The sequence below is a fragment of the Artemia franciscana genome, chromosome 8, assembly GCF_032884065.1.
Source record: "Artemia franciscana chromosome 8, ASM3288406v1, whole genome shotgun sequence".
Lineage (NCBI taxonomy): Eukaryota > Metazoa > Arthropoda > Branchiopoda > Anostraca > Artemiidae > Artemia > Artemia franciscana.
The window spans coordinates 38,317,487-38,343,972 of NC_088870.1; the positions used below are offsets into that span (position 1 = coordinate 38,317,487).

The 26,486-nt window shown below is 36.6% G+C and overlaps 1 protein-coding gene across 2 annotated transcripts in view; it reads left to right on the plus strand.

Annotated features, from left to right (window-relative positions):
* The first annotated feature begins 576 nt into the window (after positions 1 to 576).
* LOC136030392 (sodium-dependent phosphate transport protein 2B-like) overlaps positions 577 to 26,486 on the plus strand; it is a 58,288-nt gene continuing 32,378 nt past the window's right edge. Inside the window, exon 1 of one of the 2 annotated variants that reach the window (XM_065709335.1) lies at positions 577 to 699. The gene's annotated coding sequence lies outside the window, so the exon portion shown is untranslated. Of the gene's footprint in view, positions 700 to 763; positions 873 to 26,486 lie in introns of those variants that run through there. The other variant, XM_065709336.1, reaches the window with a different exon arrangement.

Here is a 26,486-nt window from a genome sequence, read left to right on the forward strand (position 1 = left end):
TGCACAATGCCAGGGGGGGAATAAATTATTACTGATTGATTTTTTTTTTACAAAACCTGGGCTGGTGCGATTTATCGTGATTTATAGCTTATGTGATTATGTGATTTAAGTGCCAGGTGTACTCTACCACCGGGCTGCCTATTCACTGAATAGTGATTTTAAAACAAAACAGGAATTCTGTGGTCACTTATAAACTGTCAGGTGTCTCCCAAGAATGGCAGCTGATAGTTCAGTATCACCTCTTTCTTTCATTATTTTTGGCTTATCGGTTGCGCTCTGTTCAGTGCTTTAATTTTCCCCGAAAATATTTCAAAACGGAGTGGCATGAACACTTGGGCCTAGAAGCGTCAAAGTTTTAAATCTGGCCCTGCCCCTCTCCCACAAAAAATTTTTGTCTGACTCGTAAAAATCATATGAACAAATCTTTGATGTCCTTTAAAAAAAGTGATTTTATAAAAAAAACGAAAAAATATCCCCCTCCACTATAAAAATCCTAGATACACTTTGCACCTGCTGAAAAAGACTTAAAAAAACGGTTCAGAGTTCTATAGCATTTTCACCATAAATGTTGGCAGAGGACGAACATAAGTCAACGCATAATGCAAGCTGATTTACTTTTTGGCAGCTGTGTAAATACCGGTAGTCTAAAAAGGTTTTTCAGTTAGCGAAATCAAAAGGAAATCATATTTTTCTTTATAGGTAAGATCATTAAATCCGTATAAATGCTGTGGGAATTCAAATTGTCCTAAGTTGAAAAATATTAATTTTGCTGAAGAACATAACATGCAAACTTAACTATCTGGTGATTGATCGCGGCGTCGAAAGCAAAAGCGGATGGCTCATTTCTCCCTCCAAGAGAAAAACTACCCCGAGTAAGTTTGTGTTCTATGGCCTTATGCATATTTCACATTGTCTAAATAAGTGTGTCATACTGATCTACATGATGTCTTTAAGTTTCATCCGGGAAGCAATTTGTTTATCCTAGGCTTTTTTTTATCATTTTATGTATTTTTTCTCTTTTTTGAAGACTTAACTGTCACCATTTGTAAAGGAAATTATTTCACGGTGCATGTTAAACCATTAAACGGTGCATGTAACGACGAATTAAATAGCATATTTGTTTCTTGTTTATCATTTTATGGACCTTTGCCACTCCGGAAGATTAAAACAATTTATATTTCTTCGAAGGACTCACCTCCGCTTGGTGGAACCAGGGAAGCCGGAAGGAGGTGCCCTTCCCCAAGATTTTTATGATACCTTTTTATCCTATTTTTCTAATCTTTTTTTAGAACAATGTTGTCAATTTAGTCAATTATTGGCATCTTTGTCACATTGGGCCTCCCCCAAGATTTTGCTGTAAATCCGCTCAAGTTTATCCGGCTTTGTCAAGCTTCAGTGCCTCCTTGAGAGGGAAAGGTGGAAGGATTTTCTTGGAGTGGAGTGGATCTTAAATGCAGCTTTTTCGACAGGTTGCCGGTCTCAGAATCTTCACTCGCTTGAGTTTCGAACTAATTTGGCCACAATTGCTGTCTTGTGAGAGAAAATAGCACATTGCTATGATCCGATCTCTTTTCTGACTTTGAGAAGGCACTAGAACTTTCGCTTTCCATTCAAACGAGCCCCTTGGCTATTATAAATGATATACGAAGAAGGGGGACCTCAGGGTTGGGTTGAGACAGTAATATTATGAATACTAGAATGTTATTTTCATAGATTTGAAGATGGAGAACTGTCAACCTACAATTACGGCTTTTAGACCGTGACAAATTGATTAGCTTCCTAAGAATTTGTGTTTTACAACATTTTCACACCATTTTGGCATATATCTTCCAGCTACTGATGGATCCATGGGTCCTGCTACCTCTCCCACATTTTTTTGTGCCCTCATTCTTAGTTTTATTTTTCTGTTTTTTTACTTTTTTATGGCACTTGGTATTAATCAAGTGACATATAGCAATCGCAAATTCTGTCGGTCTGTCGGTCCAGTTTTGATACTTTAGGCACTTCCAGGTAAGCTAGGACGATGAAATTTGGCAGGCGTATCAGGGACTGGACCAGATTAAATTAGTAATAGTCTTTTTACCGATTTGACCATCTGGGGTGGGAGTGTGGGGCCCCTTAATTCGGAAAAAATAGAAAAAAAATGAACTATTTTTAACTTACGAACGGTTGATCAGGTCTTAATGAAATTTGATGTTTGGAAGGATATCGTGTCTTAGAGCAGATATTTTAAATCCCGACCGGATCAGGTGACATTGGAGGGGGGGGTTGGGAGGTTAAATCTAACATCTTGAAAAACACTTAGAGTGGAGGGATCGGGATGAAACTTGGTGGGAAAAATAAGCACAAGTCCTAGATACATGATTGACATAACCGGAACTGATCCGCTCTCTTTGGGGTAGTTGGGGGGGGGGTTGATTCTAAAAAAATAGAAAAAATGAGGTGTTTTTAACTTACGAACGGGTGATCGGATCTCAATGAAACTTGTTATTTAGAAGGATATCGTGTCTAAAGCCCTTATTTTAAATCCCAACCGGATCTGGTGACATTGGGGGGAGTTTGAGGGGGACCTAAAATCATGGAAAACGCTTTGATCAGAGGGATCGGGATGAAACTTGGTGGGAAAAATAAGCAGAAGTCTTAGATACGTGATTGACATAATTGGAACGGATCCGCTCTATTGGGGGGGGGGGGGGTTAGGGTTAATTCTGAAAAATTAGAAAAAAATGACGTATTTTTAACTTACGAAGGAGTGATCTTCGTGAAACTTCATATTTAGAAGGACCTCGTAACTCAGATCTCTTATTTTAAATATCAACCGCATCCAGCGTCATTGGGGGGGGGCAGTCGGGGGGACCGGAAATCTTAGAAAATACTTAAAGCGGTGAGATCAGGATGAAACTGGATGGGAAGAATAGAAACCTGTCTAAGATACGTGACTGAAATAGCCGGACCGGATCTGCTCTCTTTGGTGGAGTTGGGGGGGGGGGGTAATTCGAAAAAATGAGGCATTTGTAACTTACGAACGGGTAACTAGATCTTAATGAAATTTGATATTTAGAAGGATCTTGTGCTTTAAAGCTCTAATTTTAAATTCCAACCAGATTCTGTGACATTGGGGGGAGTTGGAGGGGGAAACTGGAATTCTTGGAAAACGTGAAAATTGGGGTATTTTTATATTACGAATAGGTGATCGAATCTTAATGAAACTTGACATATATATATATATATATATATATATATATATATATATATATATATATATATATATATATATAAAAGGATTTCATGTCTCCGATGCTCCATTTTCGACTCGAATTGCATCAGGGGACAGGGGGTTGGAGGAGGGAAACATAAATCTTGGAAAACGCTTAGAGTGGAGATGTCGGGATGAAACTTGATGGGAAGAATAAGAAAAAGTTCTAGATACGTGATTGACGTAATTGGAACGGATTCGTTCTCATTGGAGAAGCTGGGATGGTGTTAATTTGGAAAAATTAGAAAAATTGAGGTATTTTTTAACTTAAGAACGGGTGACCGGATCTTAATGAAATTTTTATTTTGAAGTTATTCATGTCTCAGAGCTCTTATTTCAAATCCTGACCAGTTCTGTTGACATTGGGGGGAGCTGGAGGGGGAAATCTTGGAAAACGCTTGGAGTGGAGGAATCGGGATGAAGCTTGGTGGATAGAATAAGCAAATGTCCTTGATACGTGATTGACTTAAACGTACTGGGTTCACTCTCTTTGGGGGAGTTGGGGGGAGGGGTTCAGTGATTTGGCGAGTTTAGTGCTTCTGGACGTGCTAGGACGATGAAAATTGGTAGGCGTGTCAGGGAGCTGCACAAATTGACTTGATAAAGTCGTTTTCTCAGATTCGACCACCTGGGGGGCTAAAGGGAAAGGAAAAATTTGAAAAAATTAGGTATTTATAACTTATGAGTGGGCGATTGGATCTTAATGAATCTTGATATTTAGAAGGACATCGTGAATCAGAGCTCTTATTTTAAATCCTGACCGGCATTAAACCTCTGATTTTCATTTTAGATCAATCTATTGATTCTTAGAATTTTGTTAGAGCTCATACCATATGATCTCTTGGCTCTTAGCTCTTCTTGCCTCGTCACAAGTGCCATGTGAGCTCTTAGCTCTTGTTTTAAAATAAATTTGTCAATTTGGTCAATTATTCACGCACTCACGCAATAGAAAAATTTACTTAATTGAGTGATCCCATCTCCTTATTCAATGATTTTATTTGCATTTTTTTCTAATACATAAATAAATAATTGTAATAACACATATAATATAATAATACAATGTGAAAATAAATAGTAATAGTAATAATAAAAGCTAACTTTTGTATCATGTCGGTTCCATTTTTTATAAATAATCCGGAACATATATTTTGTACGCTAGGGAAAAAAAAATTATTTGTTAACTCTAAAATTGGTAAGGATACAAAAAAGCTACAATGCACTTTACGCACGGATAAAACAAAGCTGCCTTCTAATCAAATTCACAAACCAGTAAAAAGTCGCGGATTCTAGTACACATCACAACATGAAGCAGTACGGCTAGGGACAGTTTACAACGTCATTTTTTAGAAGAGTTTAGAGGGTAGCCGTGGCTTTTATGAGCGTGGCTAGGACTTAAAAGAGTTTGTTACAACCTCCGTCATCATATCTTAGCAGAGTCCAGGGCTGCATCCAGAAATTTCGTCCGGAGGGGGGGGGGGGGTCACAAAAAATTGAAAAAAACGCATAAAATTCTTTTTTATATTAATTTTGTTACGTTCTTAACGAGTCAAATAGAAATTTCGAGGGTAGGGGGGGAATGGCTTGTTTTTGAGTAAAGCAATACTTGTTCAATTCCTTCTATTGTACCAAGGGCAGTGAAAATGAAATCTAATTGTTTCAACAGGTTAAATGAACTTTTACTGAGTAATGCTAAAAACCGTTAAAGTGCCGTTAGAGTACCATGGACAGCGAACATGAAATCAGACTATTTCAATTACTTAAGTGATAATTTAAAACAACCATATATACCTTCATAAAAGGGAAAAATCGGTAATTCCACTCTTAACGAAAAAAAACTTCATAGGTAGATTTTGGCAGTAGTAGGCACTAAATAAAAAAAAGAAACGTGGGTGAAAATCAGCAAAAAATCAGCTAAAAAAATGGTACCAAGTAGCTCATAAAAGTACAGATGGTAATGCTTGAATATTTGGCGGAGAAAAATATGTTTAAATTTAAACGTATCAAATTTGTCCTCAGACGTTTGCCCTCTCAACAAAAATCTTGTACTTTGAAAATTGTAGTTTATTAGGTACTAATAGATCAATAGATACAAGATCGCTAACGGACAAACAAATAATTATTTCGATGTCCATGGTATGTTCGCGTCCACGGGGAGGGGGTTGCCGTGTTTGAACCTTCCTCCTCCTAGAAATTTTTATTTGATTCGTAAAAAGTAATAAGACTGCATGTAAACAGATTGCCTAATTTAAGTACTTCCGTACTTAAAGATTTCAAAACCTAAACTGGTTATTACACTTAGAAATTGGAATCCTTTTCTTACAGTGTTCTTAGCTCCTCCTGCCCCTGGAAATCAGCCTTAGGATCTGGGGGACGATTTTTAAATAAAAACTCTAGAAAAAAGCTAGAGGTTTAAAAAATGTCTGCATTAGTATTCATAGTTTTTAATTAGCATGTTTTAAGTTAGTGTTCTAACAAGTTTGGATAGTGGCTTAAAGATTTAAACTACGTTTATTAATGCCATTTTCGATTTATTCTCCAAAAGAGTCCAATTAACCCTTTACCTCAAATTTCTGCTTTTTGATTAGTTGTAATCAGTTTCAAGGTGAAAACTTAACTGGCAGGTTGCTTCGTGATATTACTTGATAGCCTACTTAAAAGTAAGAACACATTTTTGATTTTGATTTTTTTTTTTTTGCCGTTGTATGTGTAAGGTACTGTACTGTTTTGCTCGGTGGAATTTATTTATGCATTTTTTTGTCAGTTTTATGCTCTCGTATAAAAATATGCACGCAGGGAAGGGAGGGTCAGAGGCCACCTATCCTGAAATTCTAAATGTTATCGAATCTAATGGAACTGTTAACTCAAATTGTCCAAAGATATTAGTTTGTTAAAGCTCCCTCCCTGGAAAGAAAATCCCTGCGTACGGGCTTATTCTGAAGTATTATTGAAAAAATCTAGCGACTTTGGAATGCTGTTTTTGCATGGATTATATTGAATAATTTGTCAAAAGGAGGAAAGATTAAAACAAATCCATTTAATTTCAATTTTTCTCGTAAAAATATAGATGAGGGGCTCTTTGTTTTCTTAAGAAATAGTATGGCTCTCTAATGAAACTTTTAGAAATGAGTACAGAGCCTTTTACCTTTACTCCATTTCTAAGGCTTAGAAAATTACATAAAAGACAGATACAAATCGGTAGTAACTGTGACAAGTTTTGCCTTAATATTAGTTTAAGTTCTATAATTTTCTCTGGCTCTACTACTATTATTACTACTACTAACTCTAGCATCTGTAGCACCAAGCCGCCTGAGGCCAAAACAGCTACGCACGCTCCTCTTGAATCCCAATGTATCCAAAATCCTCCTTGTTTGACCTTTCCAGGAAGCTCTCATTTCCCTTAAATCTTTCTAGGGACATCCTCCAATCCCATTCGGGGACGACTTGCTTTTCTTTTGGCCCTAGACGGCTTGCTTGGGACAAACTTTGGAAATCTGTCATCCTTCATCCCTCGAATGTGTCCTAGCCGTTTCATGCTTTTTCCCATTATAGCTCTAGAACGCAGAATTGAATCAGGTTTTTCGTATAGCTTACAGAGCGTCCAAGCTTAAAAACCATACTTGACCACTGTCATCACTGTTTTTTCAAATATTCTAATCTTGGTTCGCGGACTCTAGACTTTGGAAAATCAAATCCAATGACTTGAACTGGATTTTACGCCATATTAGTATTATCTTTTCCAAATTCAAAACTCATTTAAATTTATTTTTCTAAAATGTCACAAATAGGATTAAGCAAAGTTATGACGCTAACTACATTTTCTTTGGTGCCCATTTGTGCTGTTGATCTATTTCTGAAAGTTTAAATTCTTTACTACAAATTTTGTTAATACATCGGAAGTCAGTATTTTGGCGGGAAAGGGGGTATATTTGTAGATTTAGAGGCCTTAAAAGAACTGCCCAGGGTATAGATTGATCTCCGGACTAATTCTTGAAAGTTGCATTCACCTAACTAATTCTAATTTGGCAAGCTATTACCAAGGCCGTATCCAGGGGGTTGGGGCTAGGGGATTTGAACCCCACCTCCCCGAAATGTTTTTCTGGCTCCAAAATCGTTACAAAAATGACTAAAATAACTATTCAAATAACTATTAGTTATAAAAATAACTAATTCTAATTTGGCAAGCTATTACCAAGGCCGTATCCAGGGGGTTGGGGCTAGGGGATTTGAACCCCACCTCCCCGAAATGTTTTTCTGGCTCCAAAATCGTTACAAAAATGAATATAAACAAATTTTTGATGCGTTTTTTTTTTATTATTACAAGATAACAAGAAGACGCTCATCTAGAAACAAAACATTCTTTTTTTCACGATTTGGGTTGAAATTTGAAATTTTTGAAACATTTTTTTACCCTTTGTGATCTATTGTGTCTTGAGGCGAGGGGCCAATTAATGCTAAAACACGTCTTAGTTACTTATTTTCGATGCACCATTGAAAAAAAAGTATTTTAGATTAATTTTAAGGGGTATGCCTCTCCATTTTGTTGCATCGGATCCCCAAGGACCTTACAATAAAGGTCTCAAGTGCATTAAAAGTTTTTTTTTAACTTCATTCTGGTCCTGCTTTCGAGTGTTTTCTTGTCCCATGGACTTAAAGGTGTAAGTTTCAAGTATATTGAAATAACAATTAGCACCATAAGACCCTCTCCCTCCTTCCAGTATTTGAGGACCCCTTGACAAAGGGAACAACCTCTAAGAAATTAAATGATCAAGCCATTTGGAACAAAACAAAAATGTTTAGGGACCCATTTTCGGGAGAACAGTTTTCGTTCTTGTGCACGCGGGTCTCCTTGACTTAAATTAATTAAGGATAGTAATAATATATTCACAAACATCAATATATAAATAATAGCAGTAACAACTATCTAATTCAGAAAACAAAATAGTATAATATACGAAAAAACAAAGAAAAACAAAGAAAGGATAGCCTCTAAATTTCGAGCTTATCAGAAAAAAGTCTCTTTGCCCCTTTTTGAATCAATTTTTTGGGAGCCCGTGTCCCTAATCTACAATCTTTTTAATATACACAATAGAGTCCTCTTTACCACGGTGTAAATTTCAAACCGGTCTGAGCCAAAGAGTTATTGGCCCATTGTAAATCCCCTAGCACCCACTCCTCTCCAACAAAATATGGGATTCTTTGGTTGGGAAAACGACCCTTGAAGTTGTGCTGGCCTCATATTTGGATATCAAGTAGGCCTACTAAACCTAAAAATGTATTTGCACACGTGGTACCATTGGCCCAGAAAGTTGTGGATCCAGTTTTCAAACCACTCGGGGAAAAAATTTATTGACCATTTCCAATCCTATTCCCAGGTAAACTACTTCTTTTAATTTTTATTGTGCACTGAGTCCCCATTGCCCAAGGACTTACAGTCTTAAGCCGAAAAATAATTTACCCCTTCCTTTTCCATGTCCCGTAACCCCTATCAATTACTTTGTTTGAGTTGGGGTTCCATTGATCCAGGAGTGTACAAATATTCTCTTAGAAAAAATTCCTCCTTTGGGCCTCATTAATGCCAGAGCCAACTTTTATTTTTTCAATTTTTTCTTGTGCATTGTGGTTCCCTTGAAATACAAGACGTTGAAACTTCTTGGACTTCATCTCCAGGGAATGTTTTTTACTACCCTGTAAAAAATGGGCATGCTAAGGTCTTCTTTACCATTGGAACCTAATTTCTAAGAGTTATAAGGTTTAAGTTTCAAGTCAGTAAACAATTTTGGATCGTCCTTGTACACCGTTCTAAGGCGAGCCAATATTTTTTCAATTTCTTATGAATTGTGGTCCATTTGGCTTAAGCACCTGCATATATTAGTTTCAAGACAATGGAAAACAAAAATACTCTCTTTCATGCCCAATTTCCGGGGGCCTACATCTCCAACCTAAACTTTTGTTTGTGCAATTAGGCTCGTTATCTAGAACTTATGAGTGTTTCAAGCCATTCGAAAAAACTGATTCTTTATTGTGTTACATTTCCAGGGGAACTCATATTTCCTCTATTTTTTCAATGTATTGGGGTCTCTCTGGCCCAATAAGGGTGTAATTTTTTGCCTGATTATTAAAAAATTTTATTGTTCGAATCCCTTTTTTGGGAGCCTATGCTCCCAGACTGAGCGTTTCCTGTGCGCTCCCCTCAGACCAGAGTTTTTTGGATGCAAGTTTTAAATAGATCAGAGACAAAAGTTTTTGACCCTTTTTCTTGCCCCGTTTTCTGGCGAACAAAATAGTTTGCAATTTTACCTCCATTGTTTTCCCTTTCCCCAGGAACTTCGGAAAGAGGTTTCATTTCAATAAAAAAAAAGGCTTGTCAGCAATTTTTTTTAGGGCCCATGCCTCGAATCTCTGTTTTTCTTAGCCTTAGATTCTCTTTGGCCAGAGAACTTATGGGTGTAAATTTCAAGCCATTTGCAAAAAAATTGTTCTTATCGGTTATACTCATACTTTTTACTGTTTTATCTCTTGTGCATTGGGGTGCCTTGGACAGGGACTTCAGGATTTAACTTTGAAGCCGACGGAAACAAATCTTTCAGTCTCATTATTGCGCTGCATGTGCCCCAATTTCTCTTATAAATCAGGGCCTCTTGTTCAGAAACTTGCGCTTGTAAGTTCAAATTTGGTTAGAAACAAAAGTTTTCAGACCATTTTGGAACCACTAAGCCGATCCCATTCCTACCATAGTTTCTTTTTCTCATTGCCAAAGTGACAAATCTTTTGAGGTTTCAAACTAACCTGACTGCTAAGGAGAGATACGGACAGCTAACAAATGTGCTATCCTTTCTTCCACTACAAAACGAATAAATAATATGCATAATTGAGGCCCGTTAAAACTGAGGTTGCATCGGTCAAGCTATCATTGGAGGTATATTTATTGGACCTTTTGACTATTTTGAGAAACTTTCTATCAAAAGATTTGGATCCAATACCATGAGGGATTGATGGGGGCTCTCTGGGGTACAAAAGGCACGTGATGGGGGCTGGTTGCCCACTCTTTCCGTTTGATCTTCAAGAAAAGCTCTAAAACTTTCAATGTTCATTCGAATGATCCCCTTTCGAGTTTCTGCGACCACTTCTTCCGAAAGAAGTAGCCAGAGCAAAGTAGCTCTTTGCTCTTTGCTCAGTGCGTTGACTCACATAGTATTTTTCAAATAGAAAACATACTTTCAATTTCAGAAGAAAAAAAGTAATATTTGTAGAATTATGAAGCGCTACAAAAAAGCGAAATCATTTATATTGAATAGAAGAAGATTGAAGTGACTGGTAAATATTTGTAAAAGATGTCGAAATGTGTTTCCGTGAATCAGGCTAAATAATATTCCCGTAAAAAAATCTTTGGCTATAAAAAAATAAACGAGAATGGACGCTTAATCCTTAAATATATAATATAAAATTGCCAGAATAATATCTTTAAAACAATTTTTCTTTTCTTCATCTCGAATGATTAAATCAAACAGTTCCTGATAACGAACAGTAAGTAAGGAGTGCCCTGGCTCAATAGTAATCGAAACTCTTGTTTTCAAATATATAAGTTTCATCAAGTTTGGTCTTACCCATCAAAAGTTACGAGCCTGAGAAAATGTGTCTTATTTTTGAAAAAAAGGGGAAACACCCCCCAAAAGTTGTAGAATCTTAATGAAAATCATACCATCATATTCAGCATATCAGAGAACACTACTGTAAATAACGACGAAGACCACACTACCTTTCCATCACAAACACCAAAAACAAGAAGAACAATAGGGAATTTTTTAAGACAGTGGGAAACAAATTAGAATGAATATTTCGGCCCTATGTCCAAGGGCCGTCCTCAGCAATACAAATAAGAAAAAACAACTTACGAGAGGATAAAATCAGTAAAACTAAAATGAACAATTTTTCAAAACAGTCCCAACATCCTTACCTCAGCAAAGTTCAACCAGGACTGAAAAATAAATTGTTATGAAACGAGGCAATTCAATGAAATGAAAGAAAATGATTTAAAAACAGGTTTTTAATGCCATCCTAGCTTTTTTAGCTGCTGATCTTATAGGTTTACTTGTGACAGGTACTGTGTTAATATCTATTGGTTTTTTAACCAACATTACTTCTGTTTCTTTTGATTCTGCTTTAAGTAGCCATGTTTTCGAAAATCCTAGCCACAAAATACTTTTTGAAGAATCTGCCATTATTAGCAATGATCTAGGCATAAAGCAAGTAGTTCGAGAAGCAATTGAAACCAGACTTAAGATTAATAATAATATTTCCTTAAATAGGGATTTAGGAGAATATTCACTGAATGCTTTATACACAAATTTAATTAAAAATCACCTTACAAAATATTTTAAAAAACCAATAGATATTAACACAGAACCTATCACAAATAGACCTATAAGATCAGCAGCGAAAAAAGCTTGGTTGGCATTAAAAACCTGTTTGCAAATCATTTTCTTTCATTTCATTGAATTACCTCGTTTCATAACAATTTATTTTTCAGTCCTGGTTGAACTTCGCTGAGGTAAGGATGATGGGACTGTTTTGAAAAACTGTTCATTTTAGTTTTATTGATTGTATCCTCTCGTAAGTTGTTTATTCTCATTTGTATTGCTGAGGACGGCCCTTGGACATAGGGCCAAAATATTCATTCTAATTTGTTTCCACTGTCTTAAAAAATTCCCTATTGTTCTTCTTGTTTTTGGTGTTTGTGAGTGTGTGTGACTTTGTGTGTGTTTGGCTGCGTGTCAATGTGTGTGCTTGTGCGTGGGTGTGCATTTGTGTGTGTGTGTGCTTGTGTGTGTGTGTTTGTGTCTGTGTGTTTGTGCGTGTATGTCTGTGTTTTTGTGTGCGTGTGTATTTGTGTGTGTGTGTGTCTATTTGTGTGTTTGTGTGTGTGTGTAGGTATTTTTGTTTGTGTGTGTGTGTGTGTGTGTGTTTTCTTGTGTTTGTCTGTATGGTTGTGTGTGTTTGTGTCTGTGTGTGTTTGTGAGTGTGTGTTTTGTATGTGTGTGTTTGTGTGTATGTGTTTGTGCATGTGTGGGTTTGTGTGTGTGTTCGTTTGTCTGTGTGTGTGTGCGTTTGTATTTTTGTGCGTGTGTGTGTTTGTGTCCTATCACAAATAGACCTATAAGATCAGCAGCGAAAAAAGCTAGGCTTTTTCATTCTAATTTGTTTCCCACTGTCTTAAAAAATTCCCTCTTGTTCTTCTTGTTTTTGGTGTTTTTACCTTTTTTTTTAGTTTTTTTAGTTTTTTTTTAACACTACTGTAGAGGTTTCAAGCTCCTATCTACAAAAATGCAGACTTCAAATTCGTCCTCAGAGGTTTGACCTCTGAACTTCATAATTTTTAGATAACCAAAACAAAAATCTTGTAGTTCGAAACTGTTGGTTTATGGGTACTAATAGATCAATAGATCTAAAATGGCTAAGGGACAAATAAATAAATATTTCGATATCCGTGGTGCCGCGTTTGAACCTTCCTCCTACTTGAAATTTTTGTTTGATATGTAAAAAGTAACAAAACTACATGTAAACAGATTGCCTAATGTAAGTATTTCCGTACTTACAGACTACAAAACTTAGACATTAAACTGATTATTACACTTAGAAATTGGAATTCTTGGCTTGGTGCGTTTTTATCCCCTCCCACCCCGGAAATCAGCCTTATGATCAGGGGGACGATTTAAAAACAAATTTCAAAAGAAAGTTAGAGGTTTAAAAAAATGTTTACATTAGTATTCATAATTTTTAAGTCGCACTTTTTAAATTAGAGTTCAAAGAAGTTTGGATAGTGGCTTAATGATTTAAACCATGTTTATTAATGCCATTTTCGATTTATTCTCCAAAAGAGCCCAATTAATTTTTGCTAACTAAGGAAAATTCTTATTATTTAAAATGAAAAAGACATTAACGAATTTAGATAATTTATTCGTTATTAAAAATGCTGATTTTAAGGTCAAATTTCTGCTTTTTGATTAGCTGTAATCAGTTTCAAGGTGAAAACTTAACTGGCAGGCTGCTTCGTGATATTACTTGATAGCCTACTTAAAAGTAAGAACATATTTTTGATTTTGATTTTTTTTTTTTTTTTTGCAGTAGTATGTGCAAGGTACTGTACTGTCATGCTATGTAGAAATTATTTACACATGTTTTTATCAGTTTTGTGCTCTCTTATAATGACATGCACATAGGGATGGGAGGGTCAGGGACTGCCTATCCTGAAATTCTAAATTATATCTAAAACTGTTTTCTCAAATTATCCAAAACCTCCCTTCCTGCAATGAAAATCCCTGCGTACGGGATTATTCTGAAATATTATCGAAAAAATCTAGCGACTTTGGAATTGCATGGATTATATTGAATAGTTAGTCAAAAGGGGGAAAGATTAAAAAAAATCCATTTAATTTCAATTCTTCTGGTAGAAATATAGATGAGGGGCTCTTTGTTTTCTCAGGGTATAGTATGGCTCCCCGATGAAACTTTTGGAAATGAATAAAGAGCCTTATTTTTGGCCTTACTCTTTTTCAATTTCTAAGCCTTAGAAAATTACGTAAGAGCCAGATTCAAATTGATACTGACTGTGAAAAATTGTGCATTAATTTCGGTTTTTAGTTATTTCAATTTTGCCTTAATATTGGTTTAAGTCCTATAATTTCCTCTGGCTCTACTACTATTAATACTACTACTAACTCTAGCATCTTTAGCACCAAGCTGCCTGAGGCCAACGCAGCCACGCACACTCCTCCTGCATCCCAATGTATTCATAGCCCTCCTCGTTTCATCCTCCCAGGAAGTTCCCATTTCCCTTAAATATTTCCTAAGGACATCCTCCAATCCTATTCGGGGACAACTTGCTTTTATTTTGGCCCTAGACGACTGGACAGTAAGGAAAAACTTTGACAATCTATCGTCCAGAAGTCGTAGAACATGTCCTAGCCATTTCATTTTTTCTGACATTATAGCTCTAGAAAGTTTAATTGAGTAACATTTTTCGTACAGCTAAAACGGATTTTCAATTTTCTTTTTCTAAAGTATCATAAATCAAGATTAAGCAAAGTTATGACGCTAACTACATTTTCTTTGATTCCCATTTGTGTTGTTGATCTATTTCTGAAAGTTTATATTACATACTACAAATTTTGTAAAATACATCGAAAGTCAGTATTTTTGGCGAGGAAGGGGGTAGTTCTGTAGATTTTTGTAGTAACTCCGGACTCATTCTTGAAAGTTGCTTTCACCTAACTAATTTTTATTAGGCAAGCTATTACCAAGGCCGTATCCTGGGGGTCGGGGATAGGAGGTTTGAGCCCCATCTCCCCGCAATGTTTGCCCGGCTCCAAAATCGTAACACAAATAAATATAAACAAATACCGATGCTGTTTTTTTATTCCAAGATAACAAGAAACCCCTCATCTAGAAATAAAACCTTCTATTCTTTACCATTTGGGATGAAATTTGAAATTTCTGAAACATGTTTTTTACCTTTTGAAACCTATAGTGTCTCGAGACGAGGGGCCAGTCAATGCTAGAAGCAATTCTCAGTTACTTATTTTCGATACGCCAGTAAAGAAAAGTATTTTAGTTCATTTTAAGGGGCCTTGTACCCAAACTTAAAGTTCCGATGTACATTAGTGTTTCTTATCCCATGAACTTAAAGGTGCAAGTTTAAAGCATATTGAAATAATAATTAGCAACCTAAGACCCTCATCCTCCTTCCAGTATATGAGGCCCCCTTGGCAAAGGGAATAACCTCTAAGAACTTAAACGTTCAAGCCATTTGGAACAAAAAAAATGGGGGCCCCAGGTTTTGGGAGAATAATTTTCGTTCTTTTGCATGAGGGTCTCCTTGACTTATAAAATTAAGGATAGTAATAATATATCCCAACCAAAATACTTCATTATATAAATAATAGTAGAAGACACGGTAAACGCACTGGGGTCGAGTAACTACTAAACAATTACGAAAACAAAATAGTATAATATACGAAAAAACAAAGAAAACGAAAAACAAAGATAGTTGTTTACAGCCATCTTTAACATGGATAGCCTCTACACTTCAATCTAATCAGAAAAAAGTCTTTTTGTCCCTTTTTGAATCCATTTTTTGGTAGCCCATGTCCATAGCCAACACTTTTTTATTATTATATACAGTAGAATCTTCTTTACCAAGGTGTAAATTTCAAACCAGTCAGAGCCAAAGAGATTGTGGTCCGTTGTAAATCCCCTAACACCCACTCCCCTCCCAATAAAATATGAGATTCTTTGGTCGAGAAAACAACCCTTGAAATTTTGAAGCTGATAGGAAAATATCGATATTTGGCCTAGTGTTAGCCTCATTTTTGGATATCAGGTGCTAAACCTAAAAATGTATTTGCAAACATGAAACCATGAATTCTGAATTCAGTTTTGAATTCAGAACATGAAACCTGAATTCAGTTTTCAAAGCACTTGGGGAAAAAAAATTTATCGAACAATTCCAATGCTATTCCCAGGCAAAGTGTTTCTTTTAATTCTTATTGTGCACTGGGGCCCCATTGCCCAAGGACTTACGATCATAAGTCTTAAGCCTAAAAATAATATACCCCTTCCTGTTCTATGTCCCGTACCCCATATCAAATATATTGTGTGAATTCGTGTTCCATTTATCCAGGAGCGTACAAATGTATGTTTTATTCCTTTCAGAAAAAAAACGCCCCTTTGGGCCCCATTAATGCTGGAACCAACTTTTATTTTTTCCATTTTTTCTTCTGCATTGTTGTCCCCTTGAACCGTAAGACCTTGACACTTCTTGAACTTCATCTCCAGGGAAAATTTTTCCCTACCCTACAAAAAATGGTCATTCTAAGGTCTCCTTTACCATTGGAATCTAAGTTTTAAAAGTTTTAAGGCTTACGTTTCAAGTCAGCAAACAATTTTGGGCCCTCTTTGTACACCGCTTTAAGGCGAGCCAATGTATTTTTCAATTTCTTATGAATTGTGGTCCATTTGGCTTAAGCACTTGCAAATATTAGTTTCAAGGCAATGGAAAACAAAAATACTCAGCTTCATGTTTAATTTCTGGGGGCCTACGTCTCCAACCTAAATTTTTGTTTGTGCAATTAGGCTCGTTATTTAGAATTACGGGTGTTTCTAGCCATTCGAAAAAAATGATTCTTTATTGTGTTCCATTTCCAGGAGAACTCATATTTTCGCTATTTTTTATATGTATTGGGGTCCCTCTGGCCCAATAAGAGTATAACTTTTGACCTTATTATTAAAACATTTAATTTTTCGAGCCCCCTTTTTAGGAGTCCATGCTCCCAGACTGAATTTTTCGTTTGCACTCCCCTTAAACCAGAGTTTTTCGGATGCAAGCTTTTAATAGATCAGAGACAAAAGTTTTTGGCCCTTTTTCTTGCCCCGTTTTCTGGTGAACCAAATAGTTTGCAATTTTTTTCCCATTGTTATCCCTTTCCCGGGAACTTCGGAAAGAGGTTTCATTTCAATAAAAAAAGCTTGTCAACCCTTTTTTTTACAGATCCATGCCTCGAATCTCTTTTTTTAGCCTTAGATTCCCTTTGACCCGATAACTGATGGATGTAAATCTCAAGCCGTTTGAAAAAAAAAATGTTCTTATTCGGGCATACCCATAATTTTTTCTGTTTTATTTCTTGTTCATTGGGTGCCTTGAACATGGACTTCAGGATTTAACTTTGAAGCCGACGGAAACAAATCTTTCGGTCCTATCATTGGCCTGAATGTGCCCCGAGCTAAATTTCTCGTGTAAATCAGGGCCCCTTGTTCAGGAAATTCCACTTGTAAGCTCAAATCTGGTCAGAGACAAGAAGTTTTCAGACCATTTTGAAACCACTAACAGTTCCCATTCCTACCATAGTTTCTTTTTCTCACTGCCAAAGGGACCAATCTATTGAGATCTCAAACTAACCGGAATGCTAAGAAGAGATACGGACAGGTAACAAATATGCTATCCTTTCTTCCACTACAAAACGAATGAATAATTTGCATAATTGAGGCCCGTTACCCCTGGGGTTGCATCGGTCAAGTTATCATTGGAGGCATATTTATTGGACTTTTTGACTATTTTGAGAAACTGTTTATCAAAAGATATGGATCCAATACCACGAAGGAGTGACGGGGCCTCTCTGGGGTCATAACACAAGGGATGGGGGCTGGTTGCCTACCTGTTCCTTCTATCCTTAAAAAAAGCCCTAAAACTTTTAATTTTCATTCGAATAATACCCCTTTCCAGTTTCTGCGACCACTTCTCCCGAAGGAAGCAGCCAGTAAAAAAACACATAGGAGGCGCTTTGCTCAGTGTGTTGCTCTCAGATAGTATTTTTCAAATAGAAAATATACTTCCAATTCCAGAAGAAAAAAAGTAATATTTGTGGAATTATGAAGCGCTACGAAAAAGTAAAATCGTCTGTAATGAAGATAAAATGTTTGAAGTGACTGGTAAATGTTTGAAAAAGATGTTGAAATATGTTTCCGTGGATCAGACCAATTAATATTCTCCGTAAAAAAAATATTTGGCTACAAAAAGATAAACGAGAACAGACTTTTAATCCTTAAATATATACTATGAAATTTCAAGAATTATATCTTTAAGACAATTGTTCGTTTCTTCATCTCAACGATTAAATCAAATAGTTCGTGATAACGAGCTATAAGTAAGGAGCCGTAAAAAAAAACAACCTTATCTAGCTTTAAAAAAATAAACGAGAGTGGAAGTTTAATCCTTAAATAAATGCTATAAAGTTTCCAGAAAAATATCTTATAACAATCCTTCATTTCTTCATCTCAAACGATTAAGTGATTATAGAAATCGAGAATATTACCCAATGTTTTCCGAGTCAATAAAATTCTAAAATAGTAATTAAGAAAATAGAAGATATTAATACACACCTCTTCACATATGCATGAGATGCACGCGGTAAAATAATGGACCGATCATTGTAATTTTCAATATATATATCGTAGAACAAGGTGAATAACAAGGACCCCTACATTAATTTAACATTAATTTAATCGAATGTTTCTATTTCTTTCATGACGTCGCAAAAAGGTCATGATCCCAAGATAATAGGATAAGGTTAAGTTTACTCCTTTTTGAACTGTTTCGGAATAGATTACATATTCAAAACCCTAAATAAAGATTTGACATTTAAATATGATACCACTTGTAGCAAAAAAATATGACACATTTTGTGACACATTATGGAATCTGAGATGACACAAAAAGCACATTTTCGGAAAAAATATGACACACTCCTTAAAATAAATTTGGCAGTCCTGTGTGAAATGGGTTGAAAGTTGGCTTTCTTGAAAGAACCGCTGGTCACGGCCCCAAAGACTTCCGGGAAAGCAGCAAAGACACCTGCCATGGCACAGACAACATCTGCAAAACTGATTAGAAAAGGAAACAAAAAAGAAAGGAAAGCTCTTACATTTTCAATTTATTTACATTTCATTTCGTTTACATTCTCAAGCAAGTGAACCCCAACACTAGTGTTTCCAATAAGGCAATGAGCACCATGAGCAGCTTTTGTCAACGATATCTTTGAAAAGATCACCACAGAGGCCTCTCGTGCAGCTAACAACAACAAGAGGTTGACCCTCACTAGCAGAGAGGTTCAAATTGCTGTGAGTTGGACCGGATTAAATAGGTCTGGGGCCCGATTATATTTGTTGGTGCCCCCTCTATATATTAAATATTCAAATTAAATATACCTGCATTGTAGTTTACATACGTAAAGTAGTTCACGCAAAATCTCTTTAATGTAGGACTATCCAGATTAAATTCCAGAAATTTAAAATTAACTTTTACGGGTATATCTTTTCTATATTATACAGTATATCTATATATATAAAAATAAGTTGTCTGTCTGTGTGTCTGTCTGTGGATCAGGTGACGTCATGTTTCTGTGTTGACTGACGTCATGAAATTAGTTGTCGTCATTTTTGCTTTGACGGTGACGTCATTCAAGATATTTAAGACATATGTTCACGTAGAAATCTATTAATGTTTAAGTTTACAATGACTAATGAACTTACCATGGTAAAAGCCGATGAAGATGCTCAAAGAGTCTATGCCAAAAAACTTGCTGCTGATAGAGAAAGTCAGAAAAGAAAGCGTGCCGAGGAACTACCAGAGCAACGCGAAAGCAGACTTGCTGCTAAAAGAGAAAGTGAAAAAAGAAGGCGTGCCGAGGAATCAAAAGAACAGCAAGGAAACAGGCTTGAGGCTGATAGAGAAAGAAAGAACAGAAAGCGTGCTGAGGAATCAAAAGAACAGCAAGGAAACAGGCTTGAGGCTGATAGAGAAAGAAAGAACAGAAAGCGTGCCGAGGAACTACCAGAGCAACGCGGAAGCAGACTTGCTGCTAAAAGAGAAAGTGAAAAAAGAAGGCGTGCCGAGGAATTACAAGAACAGCAAGAAATCAGGCTTGCTGCTGATAGAGAAAGTAAGAAAAGAAAGCGTGCCGAGGAATCACAAGAACAGCAAGAAATCAGGCTTGCTGCTGATAGAGAAAGTAAGAAAAGAAAGCGTGCCGAGGAATCAGAGCAACCTGAAAGTTATCGCCTGGCATTCAGGTACAACCCAGTCGATGATTATAGCTTGAGTAGATGTGTTCAAATCGGGACAATGTCTAAAATTTGTCCCTATTGCAAGGCCTTGAAATTCAATGGTGAAACAATGGGAATGTGTTGCGCCTCAGGAAAAGTTAAACTTCCTCTATTGGCTGCACCACCAGAGCCATTGAAGACTTTCCTTACTGGAACTGCGTCAGAATCTAAGCGTTTTTTGTCAAAAATCAGAAAATACAACTCATGTTTCCAAATGACGTCGTTTGGAGCCCAAATCGAAAATCCAGATCAATTTATGTCTACTTTCGAAGTAAAAGGGCAAATTTATCATAGAGCAGGGTCCCTTCTACCATTCTCAGGCGAGAATCATAAATTTTTACAATTGTACTTCATCAGTGATAGAAATTCTGAATTGAATGCACGTTGCGAAATTTCTCCCAACGTTGAAAGGACAATCGTTTCCCAATTGCAACATCTTTTCCACGAAAATAATAATTTAGTGCGTCTGTTCAAAACAGCCATCGATTTGATGCCTACTGATACGCATAAAATTGTTATTTCCGCTGACAAAACGCCTCCTGGCCAACATGTGCGTAGATACAATGCTCCAACTATCGACGAAGTGGCAATCGTTATGGTCGGTGATCAGTTTTTACCTCGAGATATTATTCTTCATAAGCGAAACGCTCAGTTGTTAAGAATTGCTGAAACTCATCGATGCTATGATGCCCTACAATATCCTATCATTTTTTGGGATGGAGCCGACGGCTATCACTTTAATATTAAATTGATGAATCCAGCCACTAACAAAGAAATGAATAAGAAATGCAGTGCAATGCATTATTATTCCTATAGACTAATGATTCGGCAGGATGAAGAAAATTATATTTTAAAATGCCGTGAATTGTTTCACCAATTCGTCGTTGATATGTATGCTAAAATTGAATCAGAACGTTTGCTATATATCTGCCTGAATCAGACCAAGCTCCGCTCTGAACAATACATTCATTTGCAAGATGCAGTTATAAATGACGGTAATACCACAAACGTTCGAAGATTACTAATTTTACCTTCGTCATATGCTGGCAGTCCCCGTCATATGCATGAATATGCTCAAGATGCTATTGCGTATGTTCGTCTCTATGGTCGTCCAGATTTATTTATTACATTTACATGTAATCAATCTTGGGACGAGATACTTCAGCTTTTACTTCAAGGACAATCGGCGGTTCATAGGCATGACATTACGGCCCGTGTCTTCCGGCAAAAGTTGAAATCACTGATAAACTACATAGTAAAACTTGAAGTGTTTGGGTCAGTGCGATGCTGGATGTACTCAGTGGAATGGCAAAAACGAGGTTTGCCACACGCACATATACTAATCTGGCTACATAAAAAAATTACTTCGAACGAAATTGATGTTGTGATTTCCGCTGAAATACCTGATAAAAATGTCGATAAGGGGTTACATGATATTATTGTAAAAAATATGATACATGGACCTTGCGGTGCACTGAACGAAAATTCACCATGCATGGCCAAAGGAAGGTGCACAAAGCAATATCCTCGACTTTTAGTATCAAACACAATTACTGGCAATGATAGTTACCCACAATATAGAAGAAGATCTACTAAAGATGGCGGTAAAACAGCAATAATAAAGAAGCGTAACGGTACCACCATCGAAGTAGATAACCAGTGGGTTGTTCCATATTCCCCATTATTATCAAAAACATTTAATGCACACATAAACGTTGAATACTGTAACTCCGTAAAGGCAATCAAATACATATGTAAATACGTCAACAAAGGCAGTGACATGGCAGTTTTTGGCTTGCAGCCCGAAATCAAAGATTTCGATGAAATCGTACAATATCAGGCTGGAAGATACATAAGCAGTAATGAAGCTGTTTGGCGAATTCTTTCATTTCCGATACATGAACGTAGTCCAGCTGTTGTTCACTTAGCGGTACATTTACAGAATGGTCAACGTGTTCATTTCACGGAAACCAACGTGCAACAAAGAGTCCTGAATCCACCGGATACAACATTAACAGCTTTTTTTTCGCTTTGCAAAAATGATTCTTTTGGAAAAAAAACTGCTGTATACTGAAGTGCCTTCGTATTACACGTGGAATACTAAAAATAAAGTATTTGAACGTCGAAAACAGGGTAAGTCAGTCGACGGCCAACCTACCATCTTCAAAGATACCACGATAGGAAGACTCTACACCGTTCACCCCAATCAACATGAATGCTTCTTTCTACGCCTGCTTTTGGTGAATGTACCCGGTCCGACATCCTTTGAGTATTTGAGGACTGTAAATGGTACTATACATGACACTTACCGTAGTGCATGCCAAGCTCTGAATTTATTGGAGAATGACCAACACTGGGATAACTGCATCAATGACGCGTGCGAAACGTCAACCCCAAGTCAAATTCGTGCATTGTTTGGCATCATTTTAACAACTTGCTCTCCATCAGCTCCTACAGAGTTATGGGAAAAATATAAGTAAAAAATGTCCGAAGATATACTCCATCGAAAACAGTTAGAGACGTCAGATATGACTTTTGATTTTACATCAGAAATTTATAACTACACTTTAGTTGTTATAGAAGATTTGTGCGTACGTATGGCAAACAAACCTCTTCAGGATTTGGGAATGCCTTCACCTAACCGTATCGCTGCTGTTTCGACATGTGTGGAATTGGATCGTGAACAAAGTTACAGTACGAGTGATCTATTGTCGTATGTACAAAATAACATTTCCAAGTTAACGTCGGAACAAAAAGACATTTATGATACGATAATGCATTGTGTCGATAACAACGTTGGAGAAATTTTCTTTTTGGATGCGCCAGGAGGTACTGGTAAAAAGTTTGTGATAAAACTGATTCTGGCATCAATTCGATCAAAAAATGATATAGCGTTGGCAATTGCGTCGTCCGGAATAGCCGCAACATTGCTGCCTGGTGGAAGAACTGCTCATTCCGCTTTGAAATTGCCTCTGAACTTGCATTCTACAGAAACTCCCACGTGCAATATTTCCAAATCATCTGGGATGGGTAAAGTATTGCAGCAATGCAAACTTATTATTTGGGATGAGTGCACAATGGCACACAAAAAATCGCTCGAGGCTCTGGATCAATGCTTGAAAGATTTGCGAGGGAAGTCGAAACCCTTTGGCAGCACATTAATATTGCTTGCGGGAGATTTCAGGCAAACATTACCTATAATACCTAGATCAACTCCTGCAGACGAAATGAATGCTTGCCTGAAAAATTCTAATTTATGGGCACACGTAAAAACATTAAAATTAACTACAAATATGCGTGTCCGATTGCAAAACGATGACTCTGGTCAAACATTTTCAGATCAATTGCTGGCAATGGGAAACGGAAAGCTCCCAGTAGACTCAATTTCAGGACGTATACAACTACCTGCTGATTTCTGTAATTTAGTGACGTCCAAAAATGAATTGATTGAAAAAGTATTTCCGAATATTCTAAAAAATTATAAAAATAATAAATGGCTAAGTGAAAGAGCGATTCTCGCACCCAAAAATATAGACGTCCACGAAATCAACGATATTGTTTTGACCAAGATTCGAGACCAGGCAGTCCTTTACAAGTCAGTCGACACAGTTTTGGAACCAAATGAAGCGGTTAATTATCCATCTGAATTTTTAAATTCCATAGATCTTTCAGGGTTTCCACCACACGTGCTACAACTAAAAATAGGCGTACCAATAATACTTTTAAGAAATATAAACCCACCAAAGCTTTGCAATGGCACTCGACTTGCCGTAAAAAAAACAATGGAAAACCTAATAGAGGCCACAATCTTGACAGGGCCTTTTGAGGGTGAGGCTGTTCTTATTCCTCGCATTCCCATGATTCCAACGGATCTGCCTTTTCAATTTAAAAGATTGCAATTCCCAATTCGATTAGCATTTGCAATCACCATTAACAAAGCTCAAGGTCAATCATTAGAAAAATGTGGTATAGATCTTAATACTGATTGTTTTTCCCATGGACAATTGTACGTTGCATGTTCGAGGGTCGGTAAACCTGACAATCTATTTATATGCAGCGACAATTGGACAGCGAAGAATGTTGTATATTCGCAAGTTTTACGCAGTTAATTTGTATTTTGGAACCAAATGAAGCGGTTAATTATCCATCTGAATTTTTAAATTCCATAGATCCTTCAGGGTTTCCACCACACGTGCTACAACTAAAAATAGGGGTACCAATAATACTTTTAAGAAATATCAACCCACCAAAGCTTTGCAATGGCACGCGACTTGCCGTAAAAAAAACAATGGAAAACCTAATAGAGGCCACAATCTTGACAGGGCCTTATGAGGGTGAGGCTGTTCTTATTCCTCGCATTCCCATGATTCCAACGGATCTGCTTTTTCAATTTAAAAGATTGCAATTCCCAATTCGATTAGCATTTGCAACCACCATCAACAAAGCTCAAGGGCAATCACTAGAAAAATGCGGTATAGATCTTAATACAGATTGCTTTACCAATGTACAATTGTATGTTGCATCTTTGAGGGTCGGTAAACCTGACAATCTATTTATACGCACAGACAATGGGACAGCGAAGACTGTTGTATATTCACAAGTTTTACGTAGTTAATTTGAATTGTATCTATCTATCTATCTATCTATCTATATAAAAACGAGTTGTGTGTATGCATGTTTGTTTGTTTGTAAAAAGAGCGTTTGCATATGACGTCATTATTAGTACATACGGCTTTGTATATGGACAGACAATGGGAAAGCCAAGAATGTTGTATATTCGCAATTTTACGTAGTTTGAAACACATATATAAATCTATCTATATTCAGAGGTGGGACACAGGGACACAACTACAATGGCGCGTAACTAATATGGCGCGTAACGACTTACGCGCGCGGGGGGGCTTGGGGGGGCGCGAAGCGCCCCACCAACTAGGTGTTGGGGTGGCGCGAAGCGCCACCCCAACAGCTAGTATCATATAATAATAAACACATTAATAAATTTCATCCAACAATGCGAACTTAAAATAAATAAATTTTTGATCATCTGAATTATTGCCCTGAATTATTCATCTGAATAATTTATCCCTTATCGTCAAACCCAATTTGCTCTAAATCTCATTTTCTTTTTGTTCTGGTTGATGCGCGAGGCCCTTTAAAATACATGGCCTGATTGGACCCAATCACACATCCGGCCCGGGCTGTGAGGCTACTCCTTCCCAAATAGCTTGCCGAGCACGCGGTAAGCGAATGCATTAAAGCTGTAACAAAATACACAAGCTCAAAATAAGGCGTTTTTCCCTTTTATTACTGCCCCATCAGGTGGATGTATATTGATGGCCCCATCAGGCATTTCTGTTAACAATTTGGTTAGGTCTAGGTCGGGTTTTTCTCCTTTTTTTTTGACGGGCTTAAAGCCTGTTGAAGAATGAATTGTTTTTTAAATATGATATTAATGATTAATTTCATAGGGTACATAGTTGGTAAAATAAGATTATATTAAATAATTAAAATTAGTATTTTATTTTGTTTGATGTCTGTTAAAGAAGGAGTTGAGCGTTAAGTTGGAAGTAGCAGGGTACAGGATGTTCTAATTGTGTTTGGTTTTTTCAAACCTATCCTTATGTAAATTTTAGTTATTATTATTATTATTACTGTTTTTCTTTTTATGGATTTGTTTGGGTATCCCTTCTCCAAATCATGCGGTGGAATTTCGAGGGGATGTGTTTATGTTAAGTTTTCTTTAATAATTCCAATTAATTTTTTTTTAATTTCTTTTAATTTAGATTTTATAAAGCTGAATTGAAATTCTACTTCATAAACAAAAAAACGGGATATACATCCATTAAACAAGCGAAAATTGTTCATTTCAAACTGATAGATAGTAAAAACTTTTGTTATATTCTTCAATGGGCACGCTCCCTTCCCATTTTGTATTAAGTGTTCCCCATTCTCGAGATTTAACTTAACTTCAACTAATACAGTCGCAAAATTAAACTGTTTATGACGATCAAAGCTCGAGGATTAGCTGAATTTGTATTATTATGCACATAGTTGTAGGCCATAGAACTTGTTCCTTGTAAGCATCAAATGACACCAAATTCCACACATGAGTAGGAATTTACCAGACTTAAACTTCACTTCATTTCAACCAATTCTTAACGCAATAAAATCTAATTAAATGTGCATGTCAAGGTCACCTTACAAACTATATATTTGTACTATAGGCTATATTTTGCAAAATGACAACCCGGGGTGAAATATCAACTAACCCTCCGTTCCGTATTACATTATATGCTTTATATGCATTATATGCTTATTGCAATCGATTGTAATAAGCTATATTTAACGCGGGAGAATTTGTTTTTTAAGCTACCTCCCCAAATAAAACACACAACTAAATGAAACAACATATTCCTCTTGATTCTCTTACGCCCCCTGTAAACCAACCACTAAAATGATTGACGAGGGAACAAGAGAAATCATAGGAACATTTATGCTAGCTGACCCGGTTGGACCAGGAAAAATTATCAGCCCTAGCATCTATGACACCGTGTGAAAGTTTTTCAGGGATGGGGAT